General features: G+C 37.4%; 1 long non-coding RNA gene across 1 annotated transcript; it reads left to right on the forward strand.

The window, feature by feature from the left end:
* Positions 1–4,186: 4,186 nt before the first annotated feature.
* On the forward strand, positions 4,187–5,453 carry LOC122514772. Its single transcript, XR_006303114.1, has 2 exons — positions 4,187–4,420; positions 5,245–5,453. It is a non-coding gene; the product is annotated as an uncharacterized LOC122514772 (long non-coding RNA).
* Positions 5,454–17,637: the final 12,184 nt, after the last annotated feature.

The following is a 17,637-nucleotide window of genomic DNA, read 5'->3' on the forward strand; positions in this document are numbered from 1 at the left end:
GCGGAATCCTACTACTACCTTCATTCTTTTTCTTTAACCTCGTATCTTTACTTCTATTCTTTTTCTTCATATATTATGTCGTTTTTGTTGTTGTTCTTTTCATCTTTGGATAAACTCGGGTTAATCGTTTTTCTTTATGAATCGAATTTCAAACTGAACCCTATAATGCGCTAGTCAAATTGACCCCGTCCGGTAATACGTACGAATTGTGATAATTTTTATGAAATTTGTAATTTGTTGAAAATATATATTGTTCATTACCCAATTGGCTAAGATCTTATTTTATATTAAGACAAATGTTCATTTTTTAATGTGAAAATAGGTATGCATGAAGTGTCGGTAGGTTTAATGTTGAGCATAGTGATTCAAAATAATCGATGCATTATTTCATTTGAATTTTAATAAATTATATTATTTTTTAATACATAATTAATACCCCGACCTTAAGTTCCCATATTCACAGACACGTATAGACACACATATACATAGATAATTGATCTAAAGTAAACTTAAGATATAGAAGTAGGTAGTGCAGTATACATTTGGTGCAGTATACATTTGGTGCAATAAACATGTGTTCCTTAAGGGTCTACGAATGGTTTCCTTTGCAAGGACCTTTTTTTTTCTTTTTCTTTTTCTGAGGCTATCTTTTCCCAGCTGCCGTAAGCCTGTTCTTAAGAGTTTTAAAAGCATAAATTTAAGAAAGAAAGAAAGAAAGAAAAATATAGAAAGAAAGTGAGATAGAGAGAGAGAGAGAGAGAGAATGAGGTAACCGAAAAACCCCGTAGAATCTTGATATCTTCGTTTCATAGGATTTATGGGGCTATTAATTGTCGAAGGAAGAAAGAACGAGGAGAGCAGAACTACGTCTTACATTCTTCATTATCCCGTAATCTCAACGCGAATCGAAACAAATTTCGCGATAATTCTAACTCGCTTTATGACTTTAATATATCAAAGATTACTTACTCCCGTTTTTATGTCTCCCCATTAAGAAGAGCTATCGTTCGAGAGACTTGTGTTCTTATACACTTTCGAAGAAGTATATCATCGATGTATTCTCTCTCTCTCTCTCTCTCTCGAGCTGAGAATTCAAACTTTTTTATCATCAATTTTTTAATTTATGAAAGAAAAAACCAAGCAGGAAACCCCACCCCTTCGCCATCCTCCTCTTATTATTTATTCGGTAACCTTCATAATAGATATTTTCTAAAAATTATTACAAATTAAAAAATAAAATAGTAGGGGAAAAGTTGACCAACTTCAAAGATTATATTCTAATAATATACGAACGAAATTTTAAATAAATAATTATTACATGAAGTAATTAAGTATGAAACATCTGATTACAATTGAAAAAATGATGCATTTAATATTTTAATTAACGATAAAACAAAAACTCGAACTTGATTAGTAATTGAAAAAAATAATAACAATAAATAAAGTATATTAATTCGATATAAATAATATTAGAACAATAGAGAGAAAAACTCGAATAAGAAAAGAAAAAAAGGTGTATGGAAAAATCTCGTAGAAAATGCAATTAGAATAAATGGTTATAGGAAATAATAAATTTTTTTTTCTAAGTGTTTGTATGTGTGTGTGTGTGTGTGTGAGTGTATGCCATAACTTGTCGTATCGTTAATGCTTCGAAAACGTATATAGATTGTTGTTAATGGTAGTTATAAGGACGCATTAGCCTGATAAATAGTAATGGGGTTTATTGGCGAACAATCAGAAAATATGACGATCTCGGGTTTTCTCTCTTCCCTCACCAGTGCTTTTCTTAACCCCATACTATAGAAAATAGAACGGGACAAGAGAACGGACGACTCTCTACGTGCCAGTGTGCTTTTTCCTTAGGGTTCTTCCTTGCCAGCTGCCACCATAAGCGCGGCTATATGGACCCCAAGTTTATTATATTTGCCGACCATAAGAAGGTCCTGCCGCTTAGTTTCTATGAGATACTGGCTGCCTTTCCTTTTCCAACCCCTCACCCCCGTTATCTTTTTCTTCTCTATTCTTCACTATAATAATAATACACACACCCCCACATACACACGTGTATTATGTTTATATACGTATCTATAAAACCTAATCGTTACCTACGATTTTAATTATCATTTTGAATACATTAATATTATCACGAGACACTAATTCGTTTCATTAATAATTAATTCATTAAATATAAGATTACGTTTACTTATATTTTTTGTTAATATATTTTTTTCCATTTTTCTTCGCAAACCCCTAAAAAACAATATTAACATTTTGTAATTATTGAATTTAATAATTATATTGGTAAATTATTAACAAAAATGCACGTAGTATATATTAAATAAACGAATAAAAAAAACGCGTCCGTTATTAGAGAGAATTGATCGAACGAATAAATAAAAAAAAAAATTTTCTTCGCAAACCCCTAAAAAACAATATTAACATTTTGTAATTATTGAATTTAATAATTATATTGGTAATTTATTATTAACAAAAATGCACGTAGTATATATTAAATAAAGAATAAAATAAAAACGCGTTCCGTTATTAGAGAGAATTCCGTTATTAGAGAGAATTGATCGAACGAATAAATAAAAAAAATAAAAAGAAAAGAAAGAAAGAAAGAAAGAAGATTATAATGCGCGAACAGGCGTCCTTTTTTTAAACCACCCACCTTCCTATAATTCTCATTCGTTTTCTTTCCTTTTTCAATCGTTTTTCATACGCAAGAGGTAATTGCTTTACCGACGAGGGAGAAAATGCAATTCCTCGGTTCTTCGATAAAAATCGAACAAATCTCCATGGGATGAAATTAAACGGAAAAAAAAGAGAGATTAAGAGAAAAAGAAAGAGAGAGAAGGAGAGTGAGAAAGGGGGGGGGAAAGGGAACTGTTACTTCACAATGGAACGTGCATGCATGCATGCATGCATGCATACATATATATACACGGATATATATGTGTGTGTGTCTCGCATTGGTAGGCACCGTGCTTCCGCGTGCTTCAAACTGTGGGGTGTGAACACCCGATAAAAAATAGAGAACAAGGGGTTGGTAGAGAAGAGAAAGAGGAGGGGCAGGGGCAGAGGCAGGGGAGCTACAGGAAAGAGAATGTGCGAGTGAGAGAGAAAACGATAGAAGGGAACGTGCAGCGATTAACGAGAAACGAATACACAATACCTTTTCCCAAACGGCTCGACATGAGTTGCACACTTGTTGCTTATCTGTGACTCTCTCTCTCTCACACACTCACTATCTTTCTCTCTCTCTCTCTCTCTTTCATTAAACTAACTCTTTCTCCTTCGGTCGTAGCAGACATGTCGGTTAACGCGTTAGCATAATATGTTTAACATGGTAGATAGCTACTTATCGGACAACTATGTTTGTCTTACAGCATATAAACAGAGTGCTCGTAAAATCCAGACGGTATGTGTCACGATTATATTCTATAAATTATACTTGGTTATTAAAAATGCATACATTTTTTTACGAGAGAGAGAGAGAGAGAGAAGAGAAGAGAATCAGACCGGACGACGATAATAATGATGATTATTATTATGCATCTTTCCTTTTTTTTTTTTCCTCTTTTCTTAGTTATTATTATTATTATACTACTTCGTCTTCTTGAAATGTTTCTTATCGGATTTTTTGATAATGATAAAACGTAAGACCCGATACCACGGTTGCATCTCTTGCTAGCTGGCTCCATCGAGCGTTTGATTTCACTTTCTGGATGATATGATAAACGCGAGACGAGGTAATAAAAAACTTGTGATATTTTTTTACCACGAAGGGGTTACTGAACCGAGATGTTTTTTATGATACTTCTTTTTTCTTTCTTTCTTTCTCTTTTTTTTTTCTTTTTTATTTTTCAAGAAATGTAAGATGAATCTTATCATGGAATTGTATTTCTAACGTCTTCTGTATTTTTCTGTGTTTTTTGCTTTTGTTTAAATTAATATCTATTATCTGTGTATATGTGTGTTAAGGTTAATACGCGACATCATACGTTAATTCACGAGATAACCGATAACTAATGGATGAAATATTTCGAGTAAAAAATATTGTTAATGTTACAAATAATGTTTAACATACCATAGTGTCCATATTTTCAATGCTGCATATCCATATCCATATCCATATCCTGTAGGTATCCATATATGTATCACTATCACACTATACACAACACACACTAATGCACATATGCATATCACTTGCATAGGAACACAACACACACGCGAATACGCGACGCGGAACACCATTCTTAAACATACTTATTTAATATCGATGTTAAAGCTTCCAATGTTCGAAGAAGACTAACGACAAATAGGAAAATATCTGCGCAGTATTCACGACAAACAACGAAAGTACACGAAAATCAACGTAATTCTTAATAGGATATAGAAACCGTTTGAAGGATAAGAGGTGAGCATAAACAAAACATTCGACGGACGAAAGATTGTTTTTGTTTTAACTGAACTTCTCCTCACGCCCCCCTTCTAAACAGTCGATGTTTCGAAGTTTCTATACAAACGTTTTTCTATTATGAGTATTGTACAATCTTTTAGATCGTATTTTGTTTACATATATCTATCCTTCTCACTCCTCGGTCTGTGTCATATTTCAGTATTGTTTTTTTTATTCTGATAACAATCTCGTCGTCGTATTTGTAGATACTTTGAACTTTTCTTTTATTTAGTACATTAGTTTATTACTTTTATAATATTAAATCTTTTTCAAACACCAAGAAATATATATGATAAATTTAAAAGTATGAAGTTTGTTTCGCGTATACGTTTGTATGAGTGTTTTGTTTCTATGAAAATAATATGTATATGTGCGCGAATGATATATATATGCAGATACGTACATATAACATATACATATTAATTGTATTAATTATTATAATAGACTGAAGAATTACTAAATTGATTTTATAATTAATTGTATACTTCAATAATTGTTAGAAAAGTTTAAAGATGACAATGAATACGTCAAAAATGAATTTCATTCTCAATTTTATATTGGAATAAAAAATATTCTATTATTAAAAAAAGAAATGAAAATAGAGAAAAAGATAAAGTACGATAATAAATAATAAAAATGATGATAATAAATCTAATATAATAATTTTCGGTAACCGTGGAAGTAATTCGGATGGAAACTTGGAGGTTGGATAATTTGTGTCGGAATATTCGTGTCCCTTATCCCAAAACGAGCCTAACTACCCTTTGTCTTGTCCGTTATAGAAAGGCGTGGAACGGAAGTGGTACGAAGAGAGTTGGTGGGTACTGGGCACCCAACGAGTGGACCATTTTAACCCCTTTTCCTCGCGAAACATAAATAATGATCGTCGCTAATTTGGCTTCCTGGGCGTAGAAGTAGCAGCAGAACCAGAACCAGCAACAGCAGCAGCAGCAGCAGCAGCTAACTCAGCTTCCCTTTGGCCGGTTTACAAGAGAAAGAAAAATAGAATGAGAAAGAGAAAGACTATGGTGAACGTAAACCGCGCAATTATAATGCCGCCACATTAGAATTTATTCGTAGCAGCCGGTAGCACCAGAACCAACAGAACCAACAGCACCCAACACCAACACCAACACCAGTACCAGCAGATTCAGCTGAGTTCTCCTCCGTAACCTCTTTTTCTAAAGCTTACGTTCTTAATCCGACTGAGAAATATTTACAAGAGCTACGGGTATCGGTGCCGTGCCTTTACGGAATATTTTTTTCTCCCCGTCGGTAAGTTAAATCTTTTAATTAAGTCAGGACAAGCGCGGGTTAAACTTTAAAGAGACTAGAGAGAGAGAGAGGTAGAGTTGTATTCAAAAAACAACAACATAAGTTCTTACGAGTCTTCTTATGATTATCTTTAATAATATTCGTTTATTCGCATTTTATTCTAAGGATTTATTCAATAATTATATCAAACTCTTTTCACAAAATTATATTACGGAAAATCCTCTTGTAAAAAGCAATCCATTTAATTGGAAGCTATGTAAGATCGTTGAAATAAAATGAAATACTATTGAGAGGTATATTTTTTTCGATTCTAAAGTATACAAGTAAAAGTTGATCTTATCAAAATATAGTTTCATTACAAAAGAAAAAGAGACTGATGATACCCAATGGAATACGAGCATACAATACCAATACGAACAATCGTAAAAATCTCTAAAATACGTTGAAACCTTTTAAACATTTCCCTATTTAAACATAGCAATATTTTTTCCTAAATAGTGAAATAATATTGGGCCAGATGAGAACGTTGATACAACGATCTCCATTATGTCGAAAAAGAGAGAATTTCCCATGAATATATATATGTATAGATACTGAATATAACGAAAGATAGAAAGAGATAAACGGATAAAGAGAGAAAGAGAAAGAGAGAGAGAGAAATGGAGAGAGCGGGAGAGATGGTAACGCGTGCAACGGCCGCACGCGTTTTCCGCATTGTATTCGGTGCACAAGTAATTGGATGCCGTGCGAGAGATTTGCGATATTTCTAGTGTGTAATGCGCGGCAATACGCGCAACGTTAAATCAAATCCAATTCAAGCTATCTCTCTCTCTCACTCTCTTACTCTCTCTTTCAGTTTGTATCTATCTCACTCTCTCTCACTCGTTCACTCATTCACTCACTCACTCAGTCAGTCAGTCAGTCAGTACAGAACGGCATGGAGTGGCACCTGACAAACTCATTGGTCTGACAAATTGAATCATTCGCCGTTCAATTGCTTCGCGCGTGGATACGAACGTTCACGGGTTCGAAGAACGCGTTCGCGCGTGTATTTCTCCTCATCCTCTTACTCCTCTTACTCCTCCGCCTCTTCCTCTTCCTCCGACCACCACCAGCAGCAGCACCACCACCACCACCTCCACATCGTTCCTCATCATTCTCATCCTACTCTGTCGATTCTACTTCTCGCCGTTTCAATCCTATACCACGTGTACGTCGTTCGAATATCCGTTATCCGTTGAACCACCACTACCACCACCACCACCACCATCACTACTACTATTACCACCATCAGCCTGAAATAATCCAACCGTATCAACCCTTATTCGTCCATATCAATAACATTTTATATTTTCTTTTTCTATTTTTCTTTTCATTTTATCAATTCTTCTTTACTAAATTATACTATTAATTATCGATTTATATTGAGGTATCAATGAAAATTATATTAAAAAAGAAATTAATCATAAGAGGATGATCATTTCTTTTTGAATTTATACTTCTTTTGGCGCGTTTGGAAACAAATGACGAGAGTGAAGTTTTACGATGCGCGCGCACCAACTAAAATCTACACTATGAAGTTTGTCGATATTGACGAAGCACGGGCAAAAAGATCTCAAATTAACTGCATGAAGTAATTCAATAAATCTCCTTTACATTTAGGGTGGACTGATATCTATATTCTGATACTTACTCTAAGTCTTTTTTGAGGTTAATTGAGGCATTTATTATTATATATTAAGTTTTTTGAGGTTAGGTGAGATAATTAAAAAAAACTAGAGTAATAAAGTAACTAAAAAACTAACTAATATATCATTAAACGATTGAAATCAATTCCTTAAATCAAAATTAAAAAATAAAAATTATATTAAATGCATATATTAATGACAAATTCATAAATTTCGATCGAGCAACATTGAAATGAAATCGGTTCGGTCGGCACGGAGAATGCTTGACACCGTTGGTGTGCACGGACCACGCGAATGCTACAGAACATATGAAAGAGTAAGAGAGAGTGAAATGGAGAGAGAATGAAATACAGAGAGAGAGAGAATAGCACAGGATGGCAAGGCGTCGGGCGTGTGACGCGATCACACGGTGTGTGATGTGTGAAATGGAGCACAGTCCCCCGGTAATTATATGTATCCTATCCCCTATCACTGTTTCTCTCTCTCTCTCTCTCTCTCTCTCTCTGTCTTTCTCTCTTTGTCTCCCATTTACTCTATTCCTATATATCTACCTCTCTCTTGCTTACAATCCGTTGCAATGCAACGTTACGCAGCGAAACGCGCACGAGCGATCAACGCCGTTGCTTCTGTTTCCGTGTGTGTATGTGTTTATATCGTCGAATGAGAGGAGGATAGGTAGGGAAGGGAAAGGAAGGGAAAGGGAAGGGAAACTGGCAGGAGCTCATCGATGCACTGCAACCGCAGCACCCTGCGATGCACCGCGTGCGTGTGCAACCCAACAACGTCGTTCATTGAGCGAATCGTTGCAAATGCGTTTCACGGACCATGTGCGCGATTACTTCGATAGCTCGATATTTCCTTTCGATTATTATACCCCACGTACGATTGTAGATAGTATTTAAGCAATAATTTTCGTCAATTATTATATGTAATATTATTATTAAATATCATTGCAATTATTAAGAATAATAATATAATTTGTTATGCATATCGTTTGATTATTAGATTTAATTGGTAAGTTTAATGTTATATATGATATTTTATCATAGAAATGTATATCTATGATATGGTTAATCCAATTGAATATTAGATCAATTATTATTATATTAGTTTTATATTAATTATCCGCATTAATTTGTTCAACCTTTGTTTCGTCTATAAATTAAATGAAAAATGAAATAATAATTAATAAGATAATCTCTTGTCAAATAATAATTAATATCATAATTTATTCGATATTGCGTTAAAAAATGAATAGAATGATTTAAATTTCTTAATTATTACGAGCAGAATTATAACGTCTACTTGGGACATCCTAACTTGTTTCACACACATACACATACATCTACATACAATAGATATCAAATATATAACGTCATCGAGAATAGCAGTGTGAGTATTAGGACTCTCTATCTCTCTTCCTCTTTCTCTCTCTCTACGGTAGTCAGATATCCAGGGATAATGACGAGCGTGAGTGCACGTAACATCGAGATGCACTATGCACCGGGTTCGCGGATATCGCAGTAAGCGCACGTGCGTTCCCGTTCTCCAATGTGTGTTCTTGGTTCTGTCCAATGAAAGTCAGAGAGAGATAGAGAATACGATAGTATATGTGGATATGTGTGTGTGAGAGAGAGAGAGAGGATGCATTCACGTAGTCGAATTGCACGGCACCGGCTGGTGCACGCGTGCAATAGGCGCCTATTGCACAAATCACATGCATTATCGACTACCATTGTATCTCTCAACCCTCTCTCTCTCTCTTTCTCTCTCTCAGTTAGGGACCACTTGCTCCCTCATCGACCGTGTAACTTCCTCTCTCTCTCTCCCTCTTTCTAACACTCACACTCTCAATATGTTCAAATGAACTCGGGTCTATTCAGTTCGTTCCACCGTTGACGTTTTAGTATCCTTTTTTTTCGCATACACGATCATTGTCAGTTGGAGAAATTAAAAAATTTCATGCTATTATTCATTTAATTTATGATTAATAATAAAAAATAAAAGGTATATATACTCTTGAGTTAAAAAATATTGAGAAACGTACGAGAAAGTACGTACTCAAGATTTGTTTCTCAACAATTCGTATGATCACGTAACAATGCGTATCTAGTTTGCTTTATTTATTTAATTTGTTATTAATTTTTGGTAAGATTCCCATTTAATTAACGCAGATGAAACTTTTGGTAACCATATGTGTTAAACTAACATCTCTTAGAATATATCTAAACTGATCAATAAATCGTAAAACGTGTTTGTAGAAAAATCTGGATAACATAAGACGAGACTTAGGTTTGAACAAAACTTATTTATCTAACTTGGAAATAATATCCTAGGCGTAGACAGGAATATAAACCATTCCTGGGGGGTAGGGAGTGTGGGGGAAATTTTTCAGAAAATAGAGATTGAAATTTTTCGAACTGGGGATGAGTAACATCCTAACCAAAGCTAATTCGAGGAAAGGGTGAGGAAACGGTCGTAAAAGATCGGTGGGAGGTGGTATCGAGTAAACAAAATCCTTTCTTCCCCCCTTTTTACTAGACTGTTCTTTCTTTCCTTCCTTTCCTCCATCATCCTTAAAAAAACATGTATCCATATACGGAAAAAAGAAGGAAAAAAGGGTCGTGTATCTTTAGATATTTTTTTTTTCCTTTTTTTTTTCTAATGGGGAAGATAGATAATGTAAATTTCTCAAGATTGCGTCGATGGATTGAGAACTGTCGAGCTGTTCGTCTACCTTCGAGTGGTTCTTTTATTTTTTTTTTTTTAGAAGGGCTGCCTGATGCCCTGTCTTTGAACGAAAACCAAAAAGAGGTCCTTCTGATTTTTAGTCGAGTTTGCCGGCACTCTTCGATTACGGTGAAGAAAAAGAAGAAAAAGAAGAGGTTTAGTTAAGACGGTCACGAAAATACGAATATACCCTAACGTTATGTGTGTAAGTATGTATAAGTGTGTGTATATATGTGTGCTTTGGCGCCAGTCTAGGAAACTGGAAGGTCCTTGGCCGAGTGAAGGGCACTGGGCCGTCGGAACGCTTTCCCTTCCCTTACGGTCGGGGGTGACCACCCCTCTGTGTATATCAAACTCTCCTACCGACACGTGTTGCAGACTCTTCGAATATAATTTACTTCCTTTCTTCTTCTTATTCTTATTCTTTTTCTACCTGCTATAAGTTACAAACTATTTTTCTTTTTTGTTCATATATATATTATTTTATTTGTATAATAAAATGTTTGGTGTAAAAAATGTTATATTAAATAAATAAGTAAAGTTTTGTTCTGTTACGTTTATATATATACGAGTTAAGAAATATTTTCTTTTTAATTAAATACAAACAAAAAAAGATTCTGTCACCGTTACGTTTATTTCAATTTCTACTAATAACTCGTTGTTGAAAAATTGGATAATTCTAAAATACTACAGACGGTTCGGAAAGAATAAGATAATTTTACTTACTCAACACCAGATGCTCGAAGATTCGACCAAAAAAAAAAACCACAAGCAGCATCGGTAGTAGGGAATAAGTGTGCGACGCTATTGGAATGAACGATCTCACGGATCGAATCTTTCCGGTGGCACTGAAGAAGAAGAAAGACATTTATCGGCAAGAGAAGCTAAACTAAATACACGCTGAGGATTACAAGTTGGGATAAATCAATGTCAAGTAGTGACTACCCTAACCTGACTCAAAGAAGAAACGAAAGCGAGTAGTTAGTGGGAGAGAGTGAAAGAATGAAAGAGAGAGTAAGAGAGATGGTAAGATGCCGGTAGCAAGGTTCGACTTAAGAAAACTAGCAGCCCTTCATGGACATTTCGAGTGGCTCGAGTTGACCTGACATGTTTACACGAGATCATGTATATACCCGAATGGCGTCTGCACCCATGAAAGGTGCTGCTCTAAAATTAAACGATGTTTGTTTAAAGTCATCGGGAATCCTCTTACTGAAAGAGGGGGAAAGGAGAAAGAGGATGGGCGGTGTAGGGGATCAACGTTCCACTGAAAACTTACGTCTGCCTGTTTCCTTCCATCCTTCCATCCTTCCTTCCTTCCTTCCTCTCTGTGACAAACTTGAAATACCATTATAACATTTGCCTCAAATTCTATTCACCACCCTTGGCACCCACCACCTCATCCTTATTCCTCTCATCACCCCTACTTTAACTATTTAACAATCACAAAGTTCAAAGTCAATCCATAAGGAGGTAGTTTCAAGTTTAACATAACAAGATTAATCTTTTTAATCCTGATCGATACTACACGCTAAAGTTGTCATAATTGTAATGGTAATTATCACGATATATAATATATTAGATATATACGAAATTGAATATAATTATATTTTATGTGTGCGTGTTTTCTTTTTCTTATTAATTATAATTATTTTATAATACCATCGACAAAATTTCAACAATATCGAAGTTCCTTAGTAAATCCGTAAAGTTGTAATCAAATTTCTACAGATAACAAGTTTGGTGTCATAATTGTGCTAATAATAATTCGTCACAAAAAAGAAACTTGTAAGAACTTTTGAAGACTCAAACGTGGCAGCAAATTTTCACGTCGATCGTAAACTAAATCCAAGTGTAGGTAATTGAAACAGAGGTAAAGGGGAAGGGGATGGTATTAATACATAGAAAGAATAAAACATATATATGATCGTAAGAAAGTATCTGACAAAAAGGGCCGTGACAATTTCAAACGTAAAATCGAATAAAGATAGAAACACGAGATAAACAGATAAAGAAAGAAAGAAAGAAAGGAAAAAGAAAAGGAAAGAGTTAGGGTGTTTACTATGATGGGATGGGGGAAGTGGGAGGAATACTTTAGACTCGTTGTCGCGCGGCACGTACTAAACTGTATCCTGTGCAATTCGGTGTAGGAAAAGGGGAGGGTTGGTTTTGTTGGTTGGAGGTGGGTTGACGGGTGGTGATTGTGATGGTGATAGTGGTGGTTGCTTAGAGTACTGGCCAGAAGAGAAAGGGCTGAAAAATTCCTATGCGCCGTCCGCTAATAAACTAAATACGGCATCGGAAATGACCGCGGCTGTATTATTTATACTCCCGGCAGTTCTATGGCTGGCGGTTTTAATGCGCTACACACCCACGCATGCACACACACACACAAATACCACACAATATTTCTCTCTCTTTCTCTTTCCCACTATCTTTCTCTCTCTCTCTTCCATTCCGTGCGCGTGTGCGCGCTCAGTGTCGCTCGAAGTTTATACAACGCAATAACGTTATTAGGTGGCTGGCATCCGGTATAAATTTCAACGAACCCCACCCTCCAGACAACGTCGACACCGACGCTCCTACTACTGTCGCGCGTTGCAATCGACCCCCCACCCGTCTCTTCATCCCCCCCAAACTACCCAACCAAAACCCAACTCCACCCTCAAACTCTATACCCCCTTCCCACCCCATAGAATTCAACGCGAACCACGCGGCGTTTGGTGTCTCTTCCTTGTAACTGTTATTTTCAACCCGTTCGTACCATCCCCCATGAATGACATGACGTTCCCACTTATTAATTATTATACAAATTAATATATCGTTGAATAATCGTCTGCCCATTTTTCTTTTCGTGTCTATTTGTTTTCTTCTTTTTCTTGATTATCAGATGATTCACGAATAATCGTATTAAATGGTGATCAACTGCTAGTTATCGAAATTAATGTCGGAGTTAATTCATATGTTTCAATGTATTGTGTTAATATTTTGTTAGTCCTGTTGGTCCTTGATATACATATATATTCATATTTTTAATAAAATACAATTCTTAATGATTTTTTTTCAAACGTTACCGTAAAATTATAAAAATTACTTATTTTTTTTTATTCTAAAGTCACACATCACCGAGTAATGTGTTTCTTTTTACCTTTAATGCTTTACTATTTTTCCAGCTCTACTTCCACCCCCTCCCTCCTCTTCTTCGTGTACCGTCATATTACTGCGTTTTTAAAAGGTAACATTCTGTGGGGCATAAAAAAGAATTTATATAACGAGTGCATTTTGTTATTTCTTTTTTTTTTTTCTTTTTTCATTTTTTTCTTCAACTCGGTCGTTACGACAATGCATTTTCTTTGACCTCTTCCTCGCATTAGAAGAAGAGGAAGAGAGAGAGAGAGGGGGGGAGGGGAGGATGGAACGATGAAAAAGACATAAAAGCAGGTTAGACAAAAGGGAAAACAAATTTGCACGAAAAGTTTAAGTATTTTAACAAATAATATCTTTGTTACTCTCCATTTTCATTCGTTTATTAACGAAACCTTTTCTTTGTTCCTTTGTTAATTTTTTTCTCTTTCATTTTCTGGATGATAAAAATTAAAGTACGAGATCCTAGGAGGGGTGTCGAAAGGTTGGCTGTAAAATACGATATCGCGAATATTGGCGTTTTAGTTATACCTATTCGCCCTTTAGGAAATTATTGATAATCTCATCAATATCCGTAGGTATTGTCAGACACAGGGTACCAATAATTTATGCACAATTGGAGCCAGGTATCGATAACGACAGGAGCAACCCGCAACATATGTTGCTCTATTAATAACAACGTGCCTGGTGCTATCGATACCTCGCTAATTCATCGAAAACCAACACACGCGTACATATACATCTGTCACGTCAAATAATGTCAGGAATGACGACAAAAAAGAAAGGAAAGAAAAATACAAAAAATCAGCGGACGTAAGATCAGGTGGTATAGGTAGGTTTAGGATCGGAGAATAATAATTACGATGTCCCTTTTTTTCCCGATTCAAGTGGAATATCTTCTTCGGAGTAACTGCAATCAGTTAAAAATAAAAGAAGCAGACGATGGGAGGGTTGATAGTAAACGGAAGAGGATTGGAGAAAGTATGGAAGGACAGTGGGAAAGGCGACGCGAAGTTTGCTGATGATAGTGATGGTGGTGGTGAATGACGGTGAAGAAGGGGTGTCGGTGATGGCTCCATTGAAACATCGCTTCATTATGTTCACGGTGAATGTATCAACGCTGTCGGCTTATAAGGTAAATTTTAATGAAGCAGTATATACTTCCCTTTCCTCTCTCACTCTCTCTTCTTCCTCATCCCTTGGTTGAAGTAAGAGGGAGGGAGAGAGAGAGAGAGAAAGTGCTAGCAACTCGGAGAAACGGTAAATACGTCATTAGTCAGGAATGGCCGTTCCAGTCTCGGAGTCTCGTGGCCCAACTACGACAAATCCACGCCGTTCCGGCTCCCTTTATTTGTGTTTATTAATTCAGCCATGGGATTGAACGTATCATTTATGCCGCCCGGTGAATTAGTAATGTACTCGAGTCAACGGATACACGATACATACATACATACAAATATACAACTACCACTATCCAACCAACGAACTGACTGACTGCCTTTTTGCAAGCATGCTATGCGATTCAAATATACATATAGATATATATACTTGTATTTCTACTCCACCCGTGGATTCTGTAACCGTCATCAGCATCACGATCGCTACAACCCAACCGTCACAACATTTTCAAGCCCATTTCGAACCTTTAAACGGGATACCGATTTTCTACTACTCGCTATGTTGTTCAGGGACTCTGATTCGAGTACTGTAGATAATCTCATTGAAACTATTAAGTGAGCCTTGAAACATTTCGGTTTATGCCACGTTGAACTAATACGAAATGAGTTCCCGTAATTTTGTTGGAATTTTAATTGAAAGATCAGTATATTTAACTGGATCGATAATAATCTTTCGATGTAGGAAAAATTGTTCATAAAACGTTGGACGTATGTAATCCTGTCATCGACAGGACTCTGTTTAAGGACTACTCTTTCGTGTATATGCGAGTGTATGTGTGTGTATGTGCATGAGAAAGAGGGGAAGCGAGAGGATTCGTACGCAAGTACTGGAACTGCGTGAAACAAGACTGGAGACGGGGCCTTTCTGTCCAACCGGAGGGATGGTTGATAAATCAAAAGTATGAAATGCGCGAGGCAGAATTCTCTCGGCATATTTATGGCTAGGCAATTCAATGATACACATTTCCCGTTCGCACGTAATAGTCAATATTTCCATCAGAAGCATACCGAGCGAATTCACACGCCCCCGCATACTAACACAGATAGTAGAGACACGCTCACGCAAACAACCAAGTTCCCGAGGAGGCCCAAACTGGCTAGCCGTGCTTTATGAGAGTTCAGAACGCATTTGACAAGGCCGTGAGTCGCGAATGATACCAACCAACCAACCAACCAAACAACTAACCAACCAACCCAACCAACCCAACAACCAACCGACCGGGGACCAGTTGTTGCTATTTATTCGCGCATTACATTACTCCTGCTACCGAGTCGAGTGTCACCAGCTAATTTGCATTATAAGTGCCGCTGATGTTATCATCGCTTACGGGCTTATACGTTATGGCGCCGCTGACGGATCGTCAACGTGTACGAGCGTGCGCACCAACACCCTCATCCTCATCCTCGTCCTCGCATCTCTTGCCCCCTCCTCCCACCCCACCTCTACTCTCGATGACTACGATGAGGATGATGCCAATGTGAAACCCAACTTGCTATAACACGCACGCGCCTACGTAAGCCTATCTATAATACACATTCACGTACAAATACACATGCAAGCATGCACAACCTAAACCCGTCGACGTGTCGTGCTCGCATCAGACTTGCTTGTTTCGTGACGATAATCGTCGATAGCGAATCGCGTTAATCGACCTGTCGACGTATTCCTCTGCCCCTCCTCTTCCTTCTTCAACCACTCCTTCACCTTTTCAACTCCTGCATGCTCTGCTTTCTCCTTGAGTATCATTTCAACGAAAACCTTTTTGTATTTCTTAATGACATTTTTCTTTTTATTTGTTCACTTTTCTTTTCAAATTAACAACCATATTTGTACCTACGTATATATGTGCGTGTATGTGTGTGTTTTTACGTGTGCTTTAAGAATCGAGTAGAGGAAGAAGCTGAAATCTCGAGGTTCGTATCATTAGACGGATAGCAGGTAGTAATTTCTACTAAATAATTTCGACGTACAAGAGCCATCCAGCGGTCTAGCGGCAAATGTAAGTTCCCTTCACCACCCTTTTCCTCCACCATCTCCTCTTCCTCCTGTTCCTGTAGCTCGCTCACCCAAGCAATCCTCCCCCACCAAAGACCTCACATCGTCCAGACCTATGAATTCCACACGAGTGTCCGACCTTTCCCGGGGCTCGGCTGCGCGCTCACAGCGCCTACCCTGAAGTGGAGATTGAAGTGAAATATGAAAATCTGGAAGTGCACCACCAGTGGGGGAGGGGAGGGGTGGGAGGGTGCTGGTGCTGGTGCCTGCTGCTAGTAGTGGTGGTGGTGGTGGTGGTGGTGGTGGCGCTGAAGGAGAGAGAAGAGACGAGACGAGGAGGAGGGTGGAAAAGGGTGCAGGAGGTGGGTTCAGAAGGGTTGCCGACGGTCGGTCGGTTAAAAGCCTGCGAACTGCACATCGCCAAGTGTAGGAGTACGGGGGTCTGGGTGAAGAGAGGGGGTGGTTGTTGGAGGAAGTGGGCCGGGGGTGAGATCCACTGCGTTTTCGTATTGAGCGGCGTCGCGTTTAACGAGCCGCGTAAGACAGAAAGGATATAGGTAATGCACGTGAATGCTTGCCTCGATCTACTCGCTTCTCATCCTCTTTTTCTACCAAGCCACCCCTCTCGCTATGCCACCACCGTTGAACCTCAGACCTCCTTTCTCTATCTATAAACGGAAAAGGGGGAAGGGGGTCGGTCCATATCTTCTTCCACTTTGGCGCTTCCAACCTGGGCAAAGTTCGCCAAAATTGTAGAAAGGATTCGCCGTGGTTGGGGTTTGGGGTACTGGTCGTTCTTCCACCTTCATCCTTCGTACGAAATGGAAGAAGTAAAAACGACGAAGGTTGAGGAAAAAGATGGGAATATGGAAAAACATAATAAAATAAAATGAAAAAAAGAAAGAAAGAAAAAGAAAAACATAAAATACCCTATACCCCCGGTTCACGGACAAGAGTCTACCAATGGATGGGATTCCGTATCGTACAATACCCGTTGCTGCTGGTGCTTTTCAAATTTTTCATATTACTCCTCGGCCAAGACGAGGATAAAATAATAAAACGAAAAAAAAAGGGGGTAAAAAAATTTTGCCCTCGTCGGGGGTTAAAAAAGTTCAGTTGAATGTTCGTTCGCCTTCACATTTTAATCAAGGTTCGTTTTCAAAT

This window comes from Polistes fuscatus, unplaced genomic scaffold (genome assembly GCF_010416935.1).
Source record: "Polistes fuscatus isolate 324 unplaced genomic scaffold, CU_Pfus_HIC Scaffold16, whole genome shotgun sequence".
In the NCBI taxonomy this organism is placed as follows: Eukaryota; Metazoa; Arthropoda; class Insecta; order Hymenoptera; family Vespidae; genus Polistes; species Polistes fuscatus.